An 18,854-nucleotide genomic window follows, 5' to 3' on the forward strand; every position below is an offset into this window, starting at 1 on the left:
TGCTCGCTATAAATTTCGGATGTCGAGCGTTAATTGAGAGTCCACCCCGAAGATGAGAAATACGAAAAGCAAGAGAGGCGAACAAAGTCTGCTGCTTTGGTATGATAAGCAATCATCAATAATGCAGCGGGCAATCATCATCAGACAGTCATCAGAACGTTCTTCGATGCCATTGACAGCAGAGTCCTTTTATATTTGATATTTTTAATGTGCTCTCACGCAGGGACATTTACAATTGTGACAATTTCTCACTCCCCATGGAAAGAGGAGAAAAAACTATGCGATTAATCAAAAAATACAATTTTGTTGCTTTGTAAAGCTCTCAATATGACAAAAAGTTGGAATTAATGATCGAATCGCAGGCACTTGTAGAAAGAGAGAGAGAAGAAAAAACGATATGAACTGAAATGAAAACTGAAAACAACAAATCATCAATTGACAAATCGATGCGCATCACTAAAAACTCATTATTCCAATAACAGGACACAGCAAGCCACACGAACAGCAAAAAAAAAAATATAAATAAAGTGGTGGAATGGTCAAAGAGCAGCCTACATATGAGTGGAGTGAGGAGAGAGAGAGGAGAGAGGGAGAGAGAGAGATGCCTTTAAGCTGGATCGCAGCATCAACATAACCATCATCGGCCATAGCCAATGTCAGTGTCCGTCTGTCTGTCCGTCTGTCTGTCTGTCCGTCTTTTGAGCCGCCTCCGCCTCCACCTTCAGCTTGTTGCAGCTGCAGCAAACGTCGTCTTGAAAATCGTCGCATTCGTCATCGTCATATCAGCCGCTCATCTTGTAGTTGAGTGCGAGAACAGTGGTCATTATCTGTTCAGATTTTGTTGCCTTCGTATTTGTGACGACGTCCAAGAGACAGACAGACAGACAGACAGACGGACGGACAGACAGACGGACGGAGGCACACACACACACAAAAGGGCGACAGCGAGTGAAACAATTTTGTTGCTGACTGCAATCATTGCCAGGATCAAGGTAAGGCACACAACGCAAAGAGCAGAGCGAAGAGTCAAGTTTAAATCCACTTTGCCTCATTCGTAATTTAGCAGGTTAATGGCTAAAGGAGGCACCACAAACGCAATCCTCAACTCCAGCTCCAGCTCAAGCTCGCAAAACTGAAGCTGAGGGCGACAAGGAGCAACAACAAACGTGGAATGTGAAAAGAGACGAAAAGAAAAACCCCAAAACTAGAACTGAACACAATGCTTCTTCTTCTTCTTCTTCTTATTCTTCTTCTTCTTCAGTCTTCTCCGTCGTCTTGTTGTTGTTCGATAAAAATGGCCTCAACCTCTTGGACGACAGCTCATCTCCCATCTCTCTGTTTAGTTAGTAGTTGTTGTTGTTGTTGTCTGACTGTCTGAACCAAAGGCCAAACACACACACACACACACACACACATGTACTGAGAGCCAGTCAAGTCAAGTCAAGCCTCAGCCCTGTCCATCCATCTATCCATCGAGTCCAACATACATACATACATTATTCCAATTCTGATGGTCATCATCTTTATCATTAACTTTTTGCCATCGAAGACTGTCCGCATATGAGTGTATGTGTGTGTGTGCGTGTGTGTGTGTGTCTGTCCCCATGCCTTTACCTCGTTTTACTCCTCTCTCCTCTCTCAGTTGGTCATCATCTTCATCTTCTTCTTCTTCATCGTGGGGCATGTGAGCGACAATGGCGCAGAGTGAATTAAAAAATACAAAAATGAAAATAAATCATCATCAGAGACGCATGTCAAATTCATCTCTTGACTGCGTGTGCCGTCTCTTCTCACTGCCTTTTGCCTTTTTGATTCTGATTCGGATTCAGATTCGGATTCGGATTCTGATTCAGATTGAGATTGAGTTGCGCGAGACTGCAAAATGAACAAACACAGAACTCAAACTGAGACTGAGACTGAGACTGAGACTGAGACTGAGACTGAGACTGAGACTTTGACTGTTGAGCTATGTCATTTGACATGTAATCACATTGAGAAATAATTACGCAAACATTCATCTCAAAGCTCTCTCTATATATAGTTGTGTCTTTTGATCTTGCTGAACTAGCAAATTAGCTTCTCATTGCAGTTTCTTGATCATGCAACAGCAATAGAATACCGAATATTGTTCTCTCTGCCTTTTCTACTTAAAACAGGTTAACTCTTAACTTAAATGTATAATTTTAATTCTTAATTTTTGTAATTTAAAGAAAGATCTAAAACACATCCATCTTCTTTGACTATTGTGTTAATGTTAGTTAACATCATTTGTGAAGTGTTAGTTTTATTATTAATGCACTGCTATTATTGGTTAACGATAGTGAGATATGGGCAATTCTCAAAAAAAGGTAAACCACGACCGAAAAAAAAAATCTTCACATTCATCGTATTTTTTTGTATAATGTCATAAAGAAATATCCAAATTTTCATAATACAATGGATCCGTAGCATATCTCCGTAGTTTTTATAAAAAAATTTGCCTGCAAACTGAAAAAATATAATTTTTTCACTTTTAGCTCCTTTTGTATGCATTTTTATGTTTTATTATTTCACAAAGAAAACATATGATATGTTTGCTCTTTTTCTACCTAATCTCTTAATAGCAATCCAATAATAAGATAAAAAATGCAAAGTGAGCGAAAAAATGTTCAATTAACTGTTTATTTTTATTTTGCTTCTTATCTATGTTCAAATCGTACGTTCGCGACCAAAAACATCATTTTATTGTAATTGCTCCGCAATAAGTGCAAGCAGGTGAATGAAACTTCGCGTGTTAAGTGATTTTGGTATATATATTTTAAATAAAAAAAATCGTTGGGGTTACTCTAACCAATCTTTTTTTATTGATTGTCAAAGTAGCGTACGTTCGCGACCTTACCTATAAGCCTATGTCGATTTTTACTAGCGTCGCATGGATTTAAAAAAAAATTTTTTTTGTTTTTGTTTTTGATAACTATGTCGTTTGCAGTTACTTATTACTTGTTAGTTATTACTTATTATTTATTACATATTTTTCTTGCTATTAATAAATTTCAGTACATTTTTCATATTTAATAAAAATTTATTTTTTTTGCTTTTAAATGTTATTAGACACTTTAAATTGAGTTAAATCCGTTTGTTTTTATGAAATATGAAGTTATTAATAAAAAAAAGTTGTGGTAAAAATAAAAATTTAATAAATAAAACAACATGGAAAAATCGTACGTTCGCGACCGTACGTTCGCGACCGGAACTTAATTAAATTAAAAATAAATAAATGGAGATATTTTCTTGGGAGTAGACTTAATAGAAAGCTACATGATTCTATTTTAAAAGTAAAGTTATTTCTTTAAAATATTCCGTCTCAATTCGCAGAGTTTTGCATTTTACTGTATTAAGCCAAAGTCGACTTCCATTTCGCGTACGTTCGCGACCGCATGTTTTTTGACAATATTATGAAAATTAAAAATCGATAAGCCCCATAATTTACACTAACCAAAGAGCTAAACAAATGCTATCGAAGAGTAAAAAAAAAGTTTCAGGAAACGTTTGTTTTCGATTTTATTTTTTTAATTTATCTCGTACGAACGTACGTTCGCGACTTTGAGAAATGCCCATATGCACACATTAATATTATGTTCAACAAAGAAATAAAAATACTTTTATTTCACCAAGTTATTTCTTCTTTTTGTAATTTGACTAAATTAATTATAATTTTTGTTTTAAATAAGTAACAAAATATTAAATTAATAGTATTACTAGAGAGCTACAGGCATTTTGAATAAAAGCAACAATATTTAAATAGACCGAAAATTATATTTGATATATCGACATTCAAAATATACCATAAAGTAATAGAATAAACCAGAAAGTCAGTTAAAGCAACTAAAACCCCGATTGCAGTAGGCGTAATTTGTCATACAAAGTATTTCTTAAATAACTTCAACAATTTTTATCCAGTTCGCAATCAAATACTCAGAAATCATAAATACTAAAGTTTTTTCTATTCTATGCGTATTGGATATAAAAATGTTATTAAAATATTATTTGGAATTAAATTAAATCAAACTAACTTCAGTCAAATATACGAATATACTCGTATAACAAAAAAATTCAAATATTAAAATTACTAATAATTTCAAAATTTCTTTTATTATTATGTTGAACTAAGAACACTTCATAAATTAAACATTGAATTTGAATATTTATATTTCTCAAAAATCAAGCTAAGAAATCAGACAACTTTCCGAATAATATTAAATAATTTATAAATATATATTATTTAAAAATAACTTATTGTATATGTAAACACCTTTGGCTTCCAATAATTTTATATGACAACCTAAGAATCTTATTTCAAGCTTTTGTTATTAAGATCGACGAAATCTTAATTCCAAATTTGCAATATACTTTTCAATCTAGTTTTTTTCTTTCTGTGTACAAAACTATAAATCACTGTTTGTTATCTTTTGAATAATGCACATAAAGCAACCATCGAATGTCAATCATCTTGAGCATTTTCATTACACTCGCATGTGACAAACGTGTGTTTGGAAAATTCATAGGGGAGAATATCTCTATCTATAACTCTTAAGTCAAATGCGTGAAAAGCCGTAACGATCACCATCAAAGAAATGACACTTCAAGCTGGAAGCATCCTTTGACAAAATGTGAATGTGTCAAAAGTTTTATGTGGTAATTATCTGTATTTTTTTCTTGGTTTTTTTTTGTTTTCTTGCTTTCGACCTCCGCTGCGAAGAGCAAACTGAAAAATGAATCAAAAGCGAGCAACCTAATCGGCTTAGAGTCGCTGCTGTGCTAAGTCCGAGCTGCTGATGCTCCTATTGTCAAAGCAACACAAGAATGAATGATCGACTTGCAGATACCCTGTGTCGAGTAGAGAATGTGAAGCACACAAATTTTGTGTAATGAATATAGAATAGAGTAGAATACAAAGGAATTGAAAGTTTGTTCCTTTTTGTGTTATCGAAAGTCCAACTTTAATTGTGTTCGATAGTATTCGATTAACGTCGATAGTATGAGATTGACGTTGTTATCGATACCGTTGCCTTTAAATGATAATTAGCAATTAGAGAGAAAGAGAGACGAACAAAGTCTGCTGCTTTGGTATGATAAGCAATCATCAATAATGCAACACATGAATGAATGATCGACTTGCAGATACCCTGCGTCGAGTAGAGAATGTGAAGCACACAAATTTTGTGTAATAAATGTAGAATAGAGTTAAATACAAAGAATTGAAAGTTTGTTCCTTTTTGAGTTATCGACAGTCCAACTTTAATTGTGTTCGATAGTATTCGATTAAAGTCGATAGTATTTGATTGAGGTTGTTATCGATACCGTAGCCTTTAAATGACAATTAGCAATTATGTAGGAATGTGTTTAGGAAAAACCAAAAAAATTTATCTTATTTATGATTATTTGTATCGATTTTGAGTTAAGGAAATATTTTGGATTTATTATTAATTGTGGAAATTATTACTATTTCTTTTCTTCTTCTTTTTTTGTATAGTATTTATATTACACCATTTTCTACATACAATTAAATGTTAATGAATTATTATTGTAGCATTCATTAAAATGCTAATGAAGCCACCTCATGTTTGGCTTTGCATAGTTTGCAGGGTATAAATAGTTGTGCCATAACTACAAACAAATGTATGCCAAGAAATGCGTTGGCCTCTTTTTTTGTTGTTGACAAACAAAGCAAAAAGGGAGCTAGACTCAAAAAGAATGAGAGAGAGAGAAAGAGAGAGAGAAACGATTCAGTTGTTGCCCTCAAAGTGGACTCACAATGTGTGAGATGTAATCAATCAAAATTAGTTGTGACTTAGGGCAGAGGAGGCAACAGTAGTGGACAGTATTGTGACAAATCCGTGAGCAAAGGCAGAGACAAAGGCAAAAGACAAGAGCCAAGAGCCAAGAGCCAAAAGCCACCTAGAGTATTTCATTCATTCAAATATCAATTAAGAAAGACGACGACACAACTCGCAGCAGCCGCGTTGACAAACCGCAGCTAATGAACTTTAACAAATTATAACAAAATCATTACCAAATGTTGCAATCTCTCTCTTGCAGTCTGTATTTGCCTCTGACTGCTGCTTATCCACCAGATACAGATACTAAAGTCGAGGGCAATACGAAACCCGCAATCATTGCACTTAATAACAAGCTCCAGTTGCAACTTCAGCTTCAGCTTTTCCCCCTTCTTTTTAGGCAAAAAAAACAACAAGTAAGAAAGCTACAGTCGAGTGTACTCGACTGTGAGATACCCGCTACCCAATTTGATTAAAGCCAATATATTTTGCGGTATTATTCTCAAAATATACCAAATATACTGCAAATACACTAAAAATATACCAAATGGTATATGTGGTATATCGATATAGTACCGCATTCAAAATATACCATGGACGGCTCAATATACCACATTGTCAGCCAAAGCAACTCAGACCCCTAGTAAGAAGGGGTTTTTGCCCATACAAAAGTATTTCTTTAATAACTTCGACAATTTTTATCTGATCGCAATCAAATTTTCAGGAATCATAACTACTATAGTTATTATTATATATACCAAAATTCACAACCTTAGCTTTAAAATTACGCTTGTTATTCGATTTTTTTGATTTGCGGGGGCGGAAGTGGGCGTGGCAAAAATTTGAAACAAACTTGATCTGCGTGCAAACATAACAAATGCTGTCGAAAAAAAATTATAGCTCTATCTCTTATAGTCTCTGAGATCTAGGTGTTCATACGGACGGACGGACAGACACACAGACGGACAGACGGACATGGCTAGATCGTCTCGGCTGTTGACGCTGATCAAGAATATATATACTTTATAGGGTCGGAGATGCCTCCTTCTACCTGTTACACACATTTCCTGTCGGCACAAAGTTATAATACCCTTCTACCCTATGGGTAGCGGGTATAAAAACGAAAGGCAGCTGTGCGTAATTCCCATCGAAAATTAAGAAAAGAAATCGCTTTTCCTTTGCCGCACTTGGCACTTCAATAAACACAGCCCGAAGGCAGTGCTAAAGATCAGACTTCTTTCTACCTCGTTCTCTTTTTCTCAATATCTCAATATAAAGGATAGTTAATCCAACTAAAGTTGTCCCGTATAATAATCATATCTAATATAATAATCACTTTAATAAAAAGCAAAACAATATGGTATAATTAATAATATATACCGAATTAACATACCGAAAAAATACTAAAATATACTACAGGCTTTGTTTCGTATATTGGTATAGTTTTGCATGTCAATCTGGTATATTTTGTACTATTTGGTATATTTTGAACATTCTGGTATAAATTAAAAACTAAAAAATACTTAAATATACCAAAGGCCAAATACACCAAAACAGTATTGTATTATTAATAAAATATACCAAAATAATATACCGCAAAAATACGAAAATATACTACAGGCTATGTTTCGTATATTGGTATAGTTTTGCATGGCAATCTGGTATATTTTTTTACTATTTGGTATGTTTTGAACGTTCTGGTATAAATTAAAAACTACAAAATACTTAAATATACCAAAACAGTATAGAATTATTAATAAAATATACCAAATTAATATACTGCAAAAATACTAAAATATACTACAAGCTATGTTTGGTATATCTATATTTTGAGTATTTTCAAAATGTACCATCGAGTACTAAAATATACCAAATTGTCGGCCAAAGGAGCTAAGATCCGTAGTAAGTAATCTTAAGGAATCATTAATACTACTCAAGACTCTAGATTCTCTGTATTCGTCTGTATGAACACCTATGTATGTATATCCACAAGAAAAGGAGCTATAAGTTTATGGATAACATTTGTATAGCAGATCATGTTTGCTTTCGATTTTTTGCCACTCCCACTTTCGCCTATCAACAAGCAAAGCTAAAGTCATTAAGATTGGAGTAAATTTGTTTCCAAAATACAGTCAAGTGTCTTCGTTTTCGCCAAAACCACAATCTACAAATATACCAAAAATATACCACAAAAATACCAAAATATACTGAAGGCTGTATTTGGTATATCGACATTGTACTATATTCGAAATATTCCATAAGTACTTTTTCAGTATATTAATTTGGTACATTTCAAAATGAATACCGCTCTGTTTTTTACTTTTTTTGAAAGTGGGTTGCGAATATATCACAGTCGAGCACACTCTATTATAATTATACCCGCTACCCATAGGGTAGAAGGGTATTATAACTTTGTGCCGGCAGGAAATGTATGTAACAGGTAGAAGGAGGCATCTCCGACCCTATAAAGTATATATATTCTTGATCAGCGTCAACAGCCGAGACGATATAGCCATGTCCGTCTGTCCGTCTGTCCGTCTGTGTGTCTGTCCGTCCGTCCGTATGAACACCTAGATCTCAGAGACTATAAGAGATAGAGCTATAATTTTTTTTCGACAACATTTGTTATGTTTGCACGCAGATCAAGTTTGTTTCAAATTTTTGCCACGCCCACTTCCGCCCCCGCAAAACAAAAAAATCGAATAACAAGCGTAATTTTAAAGCTAGAGTTCCGAATTTTGGTATATATAATAACTACTATAGTAGTTATGATTTCTGAAAATTTGGTTGCGATCAGATAAAAATTGTCGAAGTTATAAAAGAAATATTTTTGTATGGGCAAAAACGCCTACTTACTAGGGGTCTTAGTTGCTTTGGCTGACAATCTGGTATATTGTGCCGTCTATGGTATATTTTGAATGCGGTACTATGTCGATATACCAAATATACCATTTGGTATATTTTTAGTATTTTTGCAGTATATTCGGTATATTTTGAGAAAATACCGCAAATTATATTTATTTTATTCAAAATGGGTAGCGGGTATCTCACAGTCGAGTACACTCGACTGTAGCTTTCTTACTTGTTTACTCACTTGCTTATTTATTAATTTTCTTTTAATTTATTTGCAGATTACTTTTCTTTTTTGCACAACAAAACGGTGAGTCAAGTTTATGCTTAATCGTTGCCACTCGTTTAATTTTTTTTTTTTTTTTTTTAATTAATTATTTTTCTTTGACATGACTCTTATAATCAATGTGTATTCTCGATCTAAGATTTTGCTTTCTTGGTTCAATTTTGAGACTTTTCAATTCCTGAAACAAGATCATAATCTTGAATTTTAAGATTAGGTCAATTTTTAATTTTGTATAGAATTTAAATCTTAATTTAAGATTTTGCATGTTGATTAAATTTTGAGATATTTCTATTCTCTATAAGAATTTCAAAATTGGGCAATTTTTTATATATATTTTTTTTTTTTAGAATTTTTGTAGAATGTGAATAAACCTTCTTGGTAAAATTTTGATATCATATAATCTTGATTCAAGATTTTCTTCTTGATTTTGGCACGTTTTATCTTTCTATGTACAATTGGTTTTCTTGAATACTTTTCTTTATTTTAACATATTTTCTATAGTCAATTGGTCTTCTTTAATGCTATAATTTTGTAGTCAGCTGAAAATGTTGAGTAAAAAAATAGTAATAAGAAATAGAAGCTTTGCTTTCCAATGGCTGAAAACTTTAAAACCTTGACTCCAATTCGTATTTCCGCCAAAAAAAAATCGTGCAAACAAAAAATTGGACAGGAAGCAAATGACCTTGCGTAATGACATCTTGACAGCAGCAGAAGCAAAAGCAGAAGCAGAAGCAACCACATCAAATGACACAAAAATAAAAAACAAGAGAGAAGAAAACAAAAGAAAAGAAGGTGAAGAGCGTTTGTCGTAAAGGAGTCGAGTTACTCAGGTAACCAATGGATTGGTTCAAGTTAGTGATTGCAGAGATTTAATAGCCGCATTATTACAGCCAAACAGATGCATGGAAAAGCCATAAAGCAAGAGTCGAGAGTCGAGAGTCGAGAGACGAGAGAACGAAGAAAGAAAGAATGAAGTGCAACTCCTTAGTCGACTGTGGTGGCATCATCATCATCATCATATTCATGATCAACGTTATCATCATCATCGTCATCGGGAGCCGCATAAAACAGTTTGGAACTTGCAACATTAATGCGCTGCAAGTTAATGAATATTGTGTTTCATAGCCTGTCGGGAGAAGTCCAAGTCGAAGTCGAAGTCGAAGTCGGGAGAAGTTGAAGTCAAAGTCTTTTGGCTGCTTTACAGCTTCCGAGTGGAATCCGTTTTGTGTTTTGTGTTGCAACTCGATCGCAAATGGAAGGTCGTGCACGGCATCCACAGAGATCAGCCACGACACACTTACGCCTATGTGGCATAGCGTAGCGCCTGCCTCATGCTGCATGCAGCAGTTGCAAGTGTAGGCGTAATTGTTTTATGTTGCGCGCTTCGCTACGCAAGGGGCAAGACACGCAGCAAGCAAGCTGAGGCAGGTTGCATTATCCAAGCTCAAGCTCAAGCTCAAGCCTGCATCTTTTAGCTCACAAGCTGTGGCACGTTCGTTGTTGTTGTTGTTGTTGCAATATCAAACGCTGACTTTGACTTTGGGCTTGGCAGCAGAAGCAACAACAGCATGCCTTTTAAATTGGCCAAACGTACCGCCTACCTGAAAGCTGCCACCGCTCAGCAGCCGCAGCCAAATCGCTTGCAACTCCTGCTTGCAACTTGCACTTGACTCCACCACACAGGAAACGAGACGAAAGACAGAAAGAGACAGAGAATGAGCGCAATGAGCGCATTTTCAATTTTATGCTAATTAGTTGAGATTTTGCCGGGTGTCTGTGACTCCGACTCCTTTGTCTGTGTCTCTGACTGTGGCATGCCACACAGACTCAAGAGGTGCGAGAGCGTCGCGTCTGTCACTTAAATTGTACAGAAGGCAGATCAACGACAATACTTAACAATAGCTGACAATGCCGATCGCCTCCTCCTCCTACTCTCATCCTCTTTCAATGCTAAATTGATTTCCTCATTTTCATAGCTTATTCTTGTGATCGATCTCTTTAAGCAAATGCTGTATGGAATAATGCGATTATAGGTTTATATATAGAATCGGGGTTTACATCACAATCACAATTCGATTAATATCTTTGTTGACAGACAGATCAATGCAGATCAAGTCCAAAGTTGTCCTGGACAGCAGAAGAGCAAGAGAGTCGCTAAACGCATCTATGGACGTGCGTATCTATTGGATGCCAAGCCACCAGGGCATCGATGGCAACGAGATCGCAGACACTCTCGCCAAAGAGGGAGTTGGACTCGATGTCGGTAATATGTTATGTACAATGTTTCGATATTCCTGCGAACTCTAGGCCGAAATGAAATGAAATGAAGTGCGTTCAAGACTTCAGTATAAAACTGTGCTTCAATAAACAATAACCTAAGCAATTTCGTCATTCAGCTTTCAAGGAAATACTGCAGACTAATGCTCGGCTGTCAAGATGCGCATCGCGAACAGTGATCAGTGTAGGAAATGCAACGAGTTCGGAGTAGAGTTCTTTGTAGATGTCCAGCGTTATCCAGGTTCCGGATGAAATACCTTGTTTCCCCGTTTCATAACGAACTTCGTAATGTTTCTTTTTCTTGACTACCAACTAGGATGCTGCTGGCCTTAGCCAAAAAACGCATCTATACTGTGCAACTTCTGAGACGAAGACACCCTCCACCGGTACAGCTATGGACCTCTACTGATCTATGCCGGTCTAACCTAATCTTTATATATAATATGTTCAATTATAAAGTATTAATACACAATAGAGTTAGCTTAAATTACGCTTGTTATTAGATTTTTGTCGATTTGATGAGGCAAGAATTTGAAAACATAACAAGTAAGAAAGTTACAGTCGAGTGTTCTCGACTGTGAGATACCCGCTTGCTTATTTATTTTTTTTTTTCAAAATATACAAATAATACAAACATACTAAAAATATACCAAACGATTTATTTGTTATATCGATATAGTACCACATTCAAAATATACCATAGACGGCACAATATTCCAGATTATCGGCCAAAGCACCTAAGACCCCTAGTAAGTAGGCGTTTTTGCCTATACAAAAGTATTTCTTTAATAACTTCCACAATTTGTATCTGATCGCAATCAAATTTTCAGGAATTATAACTACTATAGTAATTATTGTATATACCAAATTCGATTTGATTTCCTGCACAAAATTAAAATATATATTAAATTCAAATACAACAATACGGAAATAATATACATATACATATTTCGATGCTATACAATTTCTAATAATTCTAATTCTAAGATCTTTCACTGTTTACTATATAGTGTAGAAGGGTATTAGAACTGTGTGTCTGCAGGAAATGTATTGAACTGGAAAAAGGAGACATATCCGATTCTATAAAGCCATATCCGTTTGTCCGTATGAACACCTACATATGTAGATCTGAGAGAATGTAGTACAACATCGATATACCCAGAATAATCTTCGGTATATATTTTATTGCATACTCACCTTCTTACTTATTTTGTTCCGTTGTAGGATGTTTAACTATCTGTATCTGCATTTATTAAACTAAAGGAAAAGAAAGAGCAATGTGTCTTTACATTTTATTTCATGCATTTACAGACTGATGTTTTTTTAAATGCAAAATGAATTGACAAAATTTTAAGCAATTAAATTTGAGGGAGACTCAAATGCATTTGGGTTATTAAAGCATTAAATTTGTAAATAGCGGAATTATTTTTACAATATTTCAAGTATTTCCCCGCAGGCATCCTTTTTTCATTAAACTGCGCAGAAATATTCGATTGTTTTTCTAGGAACTTTCACTATTTATACCCGCTATCCATAGGGTAGAAGGGTATTATAACTTTGTGCCGGCTGGAAATGTATGTAACAGGTAGAAGGAGGCATCTCCGACCCTATAAAGTATATATATTCTTGATCAGCCGAGACGATATAGCCATGTCCGTCTGTGTGTCTGTGTGTCTGTCCGTCTGTCCGTATGAAACACTCGATCTCAGAGACTATAAGAGATAGAGCTATAATTTTTTTTCGACAGCATTTGTTATGTTTGCACGCAGATCAAGTTTGTTTCAAATTTTTGCCACGCCCACTTCCGCCCCGCAAATCAAAAAAATCGAATAACAAGTGTAATTTTAAAGCTACAGTTACGAATTTTGGTATATACAGTAATAACTATAGTAGTTATGATTCCTACAAATTTGGTTGCGATCGGATAGAAATTGTCGAAGTTATTAAAGAAATACTTTTGTATGGGCAAAAACGCCTACTTACTAGGGTCTGAGTTGCTTTGGTTCACAATCTGGTATATTGTGCCGTCTATGGTATATTTTGAATGATGTACTATATCGATATACCACATTACGATTTGATATACCGCAAAATATATTTCTTTTATTCAAAATGGGTAGCGGGTATCTCACTCTCTTACTTGTTTTTTTTTTGTTTCGTTTTAGGATGTTCTACTGTTCGTCTGTATTCTTTAAATTTAATCAAACTAAAGCAAATTAAAGTGTAGTAAACATTTCTAATTTCTCTTGCTTTTGTTTTTGGTTTTCAAAGTAACAAAATAATGAAAACGTTTTACCAAGAAATTGACTTATTATTATTATGTTTTGTTACGTTCTCAAAATTATTCTAGAATGTTAAATGAAATCAAAGTTTTAAGATGATCTCTAAAGAAATGAATGATTAATATCTTTGATTATTATAGTTGCTCCTTAAGCACAACCATTTTAATATCTCTGTTGAACCAAAAACAACAAAAAAAAAGTAGTGCAATCAACTAATTGCTGCAGTGCAATGCAAAAAAAAGTTGAACGGTCATTTTTATAGTCAGAAAGTTAGGAAATTGCGCTGCTAATCGGTTTATCGATTTATTGATTTATGACAGCAACGTGGGAAATATATATTTCAAGTTCTTCAATCCGAATGGAAAGTTTTGAATAACAAAGCTTAGAGATAAATGTTTGGAAATAATCGATAAGAATATGTAATCTATTCAAACTTGTAGTTAACATTTTGTAGAAAGAATAAAAAGTGATAATTGTTGACTTTTTTGATTTGGGATTCTCTTCTGAAAATTTTAAAAGCAAATTTTTACGCTTTAAAGGTATTATATATTTCAAGTTCTTCAATTCAAATGGAAAGCCATTCGGAGACCAATGTTTGAAAACAATCGATAAGAAAGGAAAGTTATTCAAATATAGTTTAGAGAGAAATGTTCTTTACAATCGATAAGAATACTTAATCTATTTTATCCTGTAGTTAACACTTTACAAAATGAATAAGAAAAGGATAATTGCAGACTTTGTTGATTTGGGATTCGCTTCTGAAAATGTTGAAGGCAAATTTTTAGAATACGCTCTGAAGCTAAATATATTTCAAGTTCTCCGCGAGTGTAACTCAATCTGAAAGGAAAGTTATTCAAATATAGTTTAGAGATAAATGTTGTTTACAATCGATAAGAATACTTAATCTATTTTATCCTGTAGTTAACACTTTGCAAAATGAATAAGAAAGGGATAATTGCAGACTTTTTTGAATTGGGATTCGCTTCTGAAAATGTTGAAGGCATATTTAGAACACGCTCTGAAGCGCTGCTATAATTTAAATGCAAGACTAGGCGCAGCTGCTCTCAAAGTATTAATCTACATCGAGAAGAGGCAATCTTTTTTTTTTCCTTCTTTTTTTTTTGCCGTGCGAAATTTGAATCTCAGCAGAGGCAGCAAAACGCATTACGTGGCGGTGGTCAAACATTGGACTTCATTGGTTCACATCATCATCGAGTGAGCGCTGCTGTGAGTTGCTGCTGATGTTGCTTAATTCATGGGCTTAAGTTACGGTACTCGAATTGGGATTTTCAAGAGTTGGGCTCTGCCCATTTTGCATGCTAGTCGACCGTTTAACTGACCAAAGTCTTTGGCCTCAGCTTCAGTCTCAGCTTCAGCTTTGGCTTCTTGGCTTCAGCTTTAGCTTCTTGGTCTTAGCTCATATGCATATGCGATTGCTTTGGCTGATCAATTTTTCAGGAGTCAAAGTCAGAGTTGCGAGTCTCGTCTGTGGCTTTCTCATCATATAATTGGTCACACACACACACACACACACACACACACAGACATACACAATGGGGCCCCCAATTTGAGTGATAATGATTATGCGTTGCTGTCGTCTTCCCATATTCTTTTCGGTTCGTTCTTGTTGTTGTTGTTGTCGATGTGAATGGTGAATGTGAATATCGATGCTACCCGAGATGTGTGTGGTGTGGTATGGTGTTATTGTGATTTGTGGTTAGTTGCAGCTTCTGTGCTACGTTTAAGCCATTGGTAGCTGTCAGTTCTACGTTTGACTTAAAGGCTCATTACCATCAACGAATTACAAAAAAAAAAAAGCAGAAAAAAAAACGAAGCAACACCCTGCAGAGTAAGAGTATCGTCGTTTTAACGATGCCAAGCTGTGGGAAAATTTGCTTGTCCATAATTTTCATTGACTTCCAATTAAATGCAGTTGCAATTGCTTTCGGCAGCGAAGCACAATATGGACAATTCTCAGGAGTTGAAAGCCTAAAAAGGTTAGGCTACCTACATATGTTCTGAATTCATCAATTTTACAGACATAAATTGTGCTTACAAATAATATATATCATAATCATTATATGCACATTTCTTAATCCTCAATTTAAAGCAATATTTCCGTTAAATTTCAATTATTTGCGCTTAGCCAACACACAAACGCGCAGTTAGCGCCATCTATTGCTGGAAACGGATTTACAGGAATCAACAATTACAAATATTATAATTGGGCAAACAAATTATATATATTAAATTCATTACAGGAATCAATCACTATGTATGTTATAAATTATGCCTACATTTCATATATTTATTGTTACACACACATTTCTTAATTCTCAGTTTAAAGCAATGACAATATTTCCGTTACATTTCAAATACCCGTGCTTAGCCAACACACAAGCGCGCTGCTGGCGCCATCTCTTGCCAACCACTGCTTACCGCTAGCTTAGACATGCACCACACTTGACTGGCGCCATCTATTGCATAGCGTGCACAACAGAAAAAAGCAAGGCTAGCATGGACACAAGCAATCCATAGCCGAGACACACTTACACTCTCGACATTTACTCACTTGACGAACATGCGAACTGAACGAGTTTCGTGCAAAAACTAAACGAAATGCCAAACGCAAACGTCGACTGCTGTTAAGTTAACAGGCAAGTTGAGCGGTCATAGAGATTCAAAATACATGCGACTTTCGTGGTGAGCGGACGTGTTTTTTGTTGTTTTTTTTTTGGTTTGTTGCGTTGCGCGCGTTGCGTTGTGTTGTGTTCGTGTTTTATATTCCCTGCTGCTGCCGCCGTCTAAGTACACGGTTGGAAAAACGCTTAGTGCGCGCGACATAGATTGTATTTATTGTTTTGTGTGACTAGCTGCTCTTCATATTGTTGTTGTTGTTGTTTTGGTAATTGCCATCACACAAACACACACACACACACACATACAAATAGTAAACTGAAGAGCGAAGAGTCATGAGTCGAAATCGTTTCGCGCGGCCGTCGTGTGTGTGAAGACTGTGACTGTGACTGTGTGTTGTTATTGTGTTTGTTTTTTTTTTTTTGAGTTGTGTTGTGTTGTTTCTCTCGTATTTGGATCTGCAACGGTGGCCTGCAATTGTAGCTGTATCTTCAACAACTACAACAATACTACGTACAATTTCGTTACGGTAATGTTCGTTCACATTCATTTATCATTATTATTATGGCAAAATGTTATTAGAAATTGACGACAAGATACGCCAAATTAATAACAACACGGCGCCCCTCTCTCTCTCTCCCTCTCCCTCTCTCTTTCTAAGTGCATGTGTACTCTCTCTATGTGTGTGAGTGTGTGTGTTGTGCATCCGCAGCAGCGACTGTGCTTAAGCAAGAGTTTGAACGAGACCAAGTTGGATGTTCTTATTGGATTGTCGTCGTCGTCGTCGTTGTCGTTGTGGTTGTTGTTGTTGTTGTTGTTGTTGTTGCCGGTGAATGAACCCAACCGAAAAACGCCAAACGCACAACAAACATACGCGACGTCTGACTGCGTGTATGTGTGTGTGTGTGTGTGTGTGTGTGTAACCACAAAATGGTGGTAGCACAGCTAAAAGAAGCATTAAACATTTGTTGTTGTTGTTGTTACTGTTGCTGTTCGAAATATTAACCCAACTGTGCACAACGGCATAAAGCTTCAACAACAACAACAACAGCTACAACAAACAACATAACAAAGGGAAGTAAGAAAACGCCAAACGAAGCAAAAGCATCCGCCGTTTTGTTTAATGTCTTTTTCACTGCCTTTTTGCCCGTTGCCTTTTGTTGCAACTCTAATAAAACACCACATGCAAACACACACACACACACACACACACACACACACACACACACACACACTTTCCTTACTCACACACTCACACAACGCTGATCGCTCTTATCTTATCAGCAGTGAACGAACGAACGAAAAAAACGCGCTTTTAATCTTTTGCAATCAACAAGGCAACAGCCAAAACAGCTGCACATAGTATTATAATGAGAACTGCGGCACACACACACACTCACACATACACACACACACACACATACATACAGTAGAGCCTCGCCAATTGGGAATTTTTTTTTGTAGTATTTAGTATCTTTGTGGTATATTATTTTAATAGACTTTAGTATACTTTGAATGTACTACTGCACAAATATACTAATTGTAACCTTTATTATATTTTAGTATTTTTGTGGTATATTAATTTGATATACTCTATAGTATATATTGAATTTAGTACTTCAACAATATACCAATTATGAGTTTTGGTATATTTTACATAGTATTATAATGAGAACTGCGGGACACACACACACACATACACATACAGTAGAGCCTCACCAATTGGGAAACCGGGCTGTGAAATGCGAGCCGACAAAAGTCCAATTGGAGCAAAGCAAAATGCCAAAGTGAAGACAAAATAAAAACAAAAGCAAAAAGTTCTCGAATGCAAAAAAAAACTGCAAAAATTGCAATTTAAGAACATTGCAAACAATATCAAAAATCGATTGTTTTTCAACTCTATTTATAGATTTGAAATTTCCTTTAAACAAAAATTTTAAGAAAACCACTTAAGAACTTTAAATTGATAAGCACAATTTACAATTTGACTTTTTATACATCATTTTTGTTGAGAACTTTATTTGAAGTCAAGGCGCTGATAAAACACATTTTGGGAAGTCTAGGGGGAAAACACATAAACATTAAAACTACATCAAAAGTATTGATAATTATATTTCAACTATGAATGTGTTTATCAATATTAAAGAATGTTTTAATTAATGGGCAGCTGAAAAGTTAAGACAATCAAATCAACTTTTTAAACATATCAAAATGAAATGAAATGTTTTGACATTAGAGCTAAGACGGTTGATAAAAAATTAAGCATATTAAAAAAATATATTATACAAAAATAAATAAAGTTCAAGTTCATTTTAGAGCATTGCTAAAAAAAGAACAGTATTAAACTCTGAAAAAGTTTTAATTTATTGAACAATTTTAAACTTTCTTTTAATAGATAAAGATTGTCTAGTTCGTGTTTTAAAAGATAGAACAATAATAAACAATAAACTTTAAATAAAATTTTAATTTACTTCACAATTTTTAACTTTCTTTTTATAGATAAAGATGGTTTAATTCGAATTTATACAAAAATCGCATTCCATAATATAATAATATAACAACTTCAACAATTTGTATAAATTTCTACAAATTTTTCATAGATTTCGTGAGCTTTAATTTAGGGAACAAGAATTAGTTTAAATATAAAAATATCAACGAAATTCTTAAAGATATTATGATAAAGCATAACTATAATACAAATGCCAA

The 18,854-nt window shown here is 34.8% G+C and overlaps 3 protein-coding genes across 3 annotated transcripts in view; 2 read left to right on the plus strand and 1 right to left on the minus strand.

Annotated features, from left to right (window-relative positions):
- The window catches only part of LOC132796175 (uncharacterized), a 332,334-nt gene that overhangs the window by 267,593 nt on the left and 45,887 nt on the right, over nt 1-18,854 (minus strand). The window lies entirely within an intron of this gene.
- The window catches only part of LOC132796178 (large ribosomal subunit protein eL30), a 197,800-nt gene that overhangs the window by 117,541 nt on the left and 61,405 nt on the right, over nt 1-18,854 (plus strand). The gene's annotated exons all lie outside the window — the stretch shown is intronic.
- Nucleotides 16,224-18,854, plus strand: part of LOC132796173 (uncharacterized) — a 33,500-nt gene continuing 30,869 nt past the window's right edge. The window contains exon 1 of the mRNA XM_060807240.1: nt 16,224-16,677. The gene's annotated coding sequence lies outside the window, so the exon portion shown is untranslated. The remainder of the gene's footprint in view (nt 16,678-18,854) is intronic.

This window comes from Drosophila nasuta, chromosome X, assembly GCF_023558535.2.
Source record: "Drosophila nasuta strain 15112-1781.00 chromosome X, ASM2355853v1, whole genome shotgun sequence".
Classification (NCBI taxonomy): domain Eukaryota; kingdom Metazoa; phylum Arthropoda; class Insecta; order Diptera; family Drosophilidae; genus Drosophila; species Drosophila nasuta.